Source organism: Etheostoma cragini, unplaced genomic scaffold (genome assembly GCF_013103735.1).
Source record: "Etheostoma cragini isolate CJK2018 unplaced genomic scaffold, CSU_Ecrag_1.0 ScbMSFa_1793, whole genome shotgun sequence".
Lineage (NCBI taxonomy): Eukaryota > Metazoa > Chordata > Actinopteri > Perciformes > Percidae > Etheostoma > Etheostoma cragini.
Genome location: NW_023265884.1, coordinates 41,001 through 45,372, shown reverse-complemented (window position 1 = coordinate 45,372; position 4,372 = coordinate 41,001).

Sequence of the window (4,372 nt, the reverse complement as noted above, 5' to 3'; positions counted from 1 at the left end):
TCAACTGGCTCCTTTCGATGCAAAGGAGCAGCGCCTCTACTCCGAGCTCCTCTCGGATGACTGAGCTTCTCACCCTATCTCTAAGGGAGACGCCAGCCACCCTCCTGAGGAAACCCATTTCAGCTGCTTGCACCCTGTTTCTCGTTCTTTCAGTCATGACCCAGCCTTTGTGACCATAGGTGAGGGTAGGAACAAAAACTGACCGGCAGGTCGAGAGCTTTGCCTTCTGGCTCAGCTCTCTTTTCATCACAACAATGCTATAAATGGAATGTAATACCGCACCAGCTGCTCCGATTCTTCAATCAATCTCACGCTCCATGGTCCCCTCACTCGCAAACAAGATCCCAAGGTATTTAAACTCCTTCACTTGTGGTAAGGACTCACTCCCTACCTGAAGAAAGCACTCCATCGGTTTCGTGCTGAGAACTATGGCCTCAGATTTTGAGGTGCTGATCCTCATCCCAGCCGCTTCACACTCGGCTGCGACCCGATCCAGTGAGTGCTGAAGGTCACAGACCGATGACGCCATCAGGACCACATCATCTGCAAAAAGCAGCGATGAGATCCAGAACTGCAACCCTTCCCCACCCCGACTACACCTCGATATCCTGTTCATAAATATTACAAACAGGATTGGTGACAAAGCGCAGCCCAGGCGGAGGCCAACCCTCACCTGGAACGAGTCTGACTTACTGCCGAGAACCCGGACACAGCTCTCGCTTTGGTCATACAGAGATTAGATGGCCCTGAGAAGGGACCCCGTCTCCCCATACTCCCGCAGCACCTCCCACAATTTCTCCCGGGGGACCCAGTCATACGCCTTCTCTAGATCCACAAAACACATTTAGACTGGTTGGGCATACTCCCAGGCCCCCTCCAAAATCCTTTTTTTTTATGGGTGTTAAGGCAGGTATGAACACTGTAGTTTCTATTTTTATGGATGAAAGATACTTGGCACGCCATAAAATTAGGGCTTCAGCTGGTGGAGACATTTCACTTCAGACACTTCCAATGGACTGGAAATATACTTTCTGCTGATATAAAGCATAGGAATTAGCAGAGGATGGTTTCGATGCATCGAACTCTGGGTTATGGGCCCAGCACGCTTCCCCTGCGCCAATCTGCTCTGTTGTTCATGCCCAGGGGCTGGAAAATCTGTGATTGACATTTGAAGAAGAGGAACGGGAACCTGTGGCAGCAAAGGTTCCAACAGCTTACGGGTTGTAAAGGTAAACATTTGGTAGACCTTATAACTATCTTTTATCTGAGCTTCCTGATAACTCACACATTGATTATTCAAATGTAACACGGAAACTGAAAAAATTAGGTTTTTTTAATGTTCATGGGGAAAGTCACCATTTATATTTTACTGCAAATGTTTCAAATGCTGCTGGAAAGAAGAAGGCGAGCACGACAGTAGGTAGGTCCTTTTAGCTGCTGGATGAGGCACTGAAAGAGCATTGCGGCCAGCTCGGAAATGGAGGGAGCAGAAGACGATTGGTCAGGAAGAGCCGAAGGAAGGCGACCTGACCCCCCCCAGTGGGAGCTGGCGATGAGTGCTGTGGCTGCCGGGGCCTCATGACGTCAGGCATGACGCCACCGGCCGTGGCCGACACTGGAGGGGGACACGGAAGTGCTGGAGGCCCAGTGGTTTTTGCTGCTGGGGGTGGCAATGGAGGCTGACGAAGCGGGCTGAGTGACTGGAGCCGTCGAGGCCAGAGTGAAGTTGCCGACACGCGAGCAAAAACCTTTGGTAGATTTTTCTACCAGCTGATAACTAATGCTACAATGCCTCTGGGAAGTTCCGGAGAACACGTTGGACTAATCACAAGGGGAAAACGGACCTTGGCTCAGGCTTTGTTCAGCATACTTTATTGAAAAAAGCTAATACTTCATTAAAAATGTTTACCACACTTTGTCATTTTTCTCGGGTTTTGTTGATTTTAGAATATTGTAACCAGCATTAAGTGAGTAGGCTAAGGTCTGTGTGAACGCAAGTCTTTGGCCTTTTACTAAAGACTTCCTTTAAGGGGAACCCCAATGAGTTGAAACTATTTTTGGTGGGGTTTGCTGTTTGGCCGAGCCTTTTGTACTTGTGAAAATTAAGCAGCTTCTGGCTCTGGAGCTGTGGAGTCTGGATCCGTGGTTGGAGACACCTGCTTCCTCCATGTTCCTGATTCTTGTGAAGTGAATGCAACATCTCTAAATGCCTAGAGGGAGTCCCTTTAAATATGGCATACATAACCACTTGGAGTAGCGGATGAACTGATTCTGATTTTGGAGGTCAAAGGTCAAAGTTACTGTTTCATTTTGTCTCCAGAACTAGATATGTATTTCTCCTGAACTGGTGAATTTGTTAAAAATAAAGCCCCAGTGAGCTAATGGATAAGGCACTGGCCTCCATAACCAGCGATTGTGGGTTTGAGTCCCATCTGGGGTGATTTTCCACAGAGTAGCACAGCGGAAGCTTGCTGGGCCCAGAGGTCAGGGAAAATCATGTTCTGGCAGTTTACTGTCCATTTTGACAAATCCACATCCACTACCCTGTCAGGACCCTGTAGTAATGCTGACTTTCCAGTGATGGGATTGGTAAGTGGTTGGGCTGTATGCAGGTTTTAATCATATCCATTGGTTGCATGGACGGGACATCAATACCCCGGTTCTACCGCCTGATTGCTGTCTTGTCTTTGTCGTTCGATGACTATTTGGGCTCACACCTAAACACACCCGAAGCATCTCAACCTTAAAACACGCTGCACCTCAAAAGTGCTCTCAAGCACTCCCAGCTGTGCGTTTGCAGAAGAGCGCCTTGTTTTCTTATAGCTTGGAAAAAGGCTTTAGCTTATGACAAGGTAAACAAATTGCACCATAGTGCTACTCATTAGTGTGCTCATTTCAGTTATGTATTGAAGCACATCCTCAGAGCTAATGGCCCTCATTTATCAACCTAACTTAGAAACCAGTGCAGATATGAGCGCAGAAATCCTGTTAGGACAGGCTTCACGTAAGATTCATGAACCGTTCGTATCACACCAATCAGAGCGTAAGAATGATCGTACATTGATAAATGCAACGTCTGGAAACGATCATACTTAAAATATCACGTCCCAATATGTTCTCGGTTTTGAGGCTTCGCCCCTACTGTTACAAGTTTACATCAACAAACACCTCACCAAGAAAAATGCAAATATCGCCAAGAAAGCACGCAATACTCAGAAAACAAAACAAGATCCAGGCACCATGGGCAACAAATTGTTAAATATACATCAAACTTCATGGGTCGACGCCTGAGGCAGTGAAAGTGATTCTCATCAGGGACATCATGGATCTGGATAAGTTTGAAGAAGGAATGAATCAAGAGCAACATAGGCCTACATAAGGTAACTGCATACAAACTGTATTGGACGTATCAAACACAATGATCATGGCAAACTTGGACAGAAACCTATCTGTTACATATGATCAACTGAACTTGGAAACTTTCAAATACACAGAACATAAACCACAAGACATTGAAAACGACATCGACCCGGATGATAATTTCTACATTGGTACTCACTTCCAGTGTGAATATTACACAGTGGAGCAGTTCATAAAATACATAAAAATGGACAACACAATATCAATTATACATTTTAACAGCAGGAGCCTTATCGCAAACCTTTCAAAAATCAAACAGTGCCTAAAACAAATGGAAAGTTCACAGCAATTGCAATAACAGAGACTATGGTCAGGTAGATTTACATGGGGTCTTTTCATGGCTCCACTGCTCGATTCAGCTTTCCAATATCATTTGACAACAGGAAACATTTGATACAAAATATTTTTACCAAAACACTTCCAGATTGAGCTTTTTGATTATATTTTTCAACAAACTACGTTTGACACAAAACATTTTACAAACTTTCAAATTTGGATTTTTCTATCAAACATGACAGTAGAATTATAATGAACTTGCACATTTTGTAACTGTCAACTCAGATACCATCACCTTATCGTGGTGGAGAGGTTTGTGTGTCCCTATGAACCTGAGGGCTGTGTTGTCTGGAGCTTTGTGCTCCTGGTAGGGTCTCCCATGGCAAAGTGGTCTCAGGTGAGGGGCCAGACAAAGAATGGTTCAAAAACCCCATGAAAGACCGAGGTAGAGAGGGAGTGACCCTGCCCGGAGGAAGCCCGGGGCCCCCGTCTGGAGCCAGGCCCAGACGGCGGGCTCGTCAGCGAGCGCCTGGTGGCCGGGTTTGCCACTGAGCCCGGTCGGGCACAGCCCGAAAAAGCTACGTGGCACCCCCATCTCCATCCCATGGGCTCACCACCTGTGGGAAGAACCGCTGGGGTCGGGTGCGCAGCCACATGGGTGGCGGCGAAGGTCAGG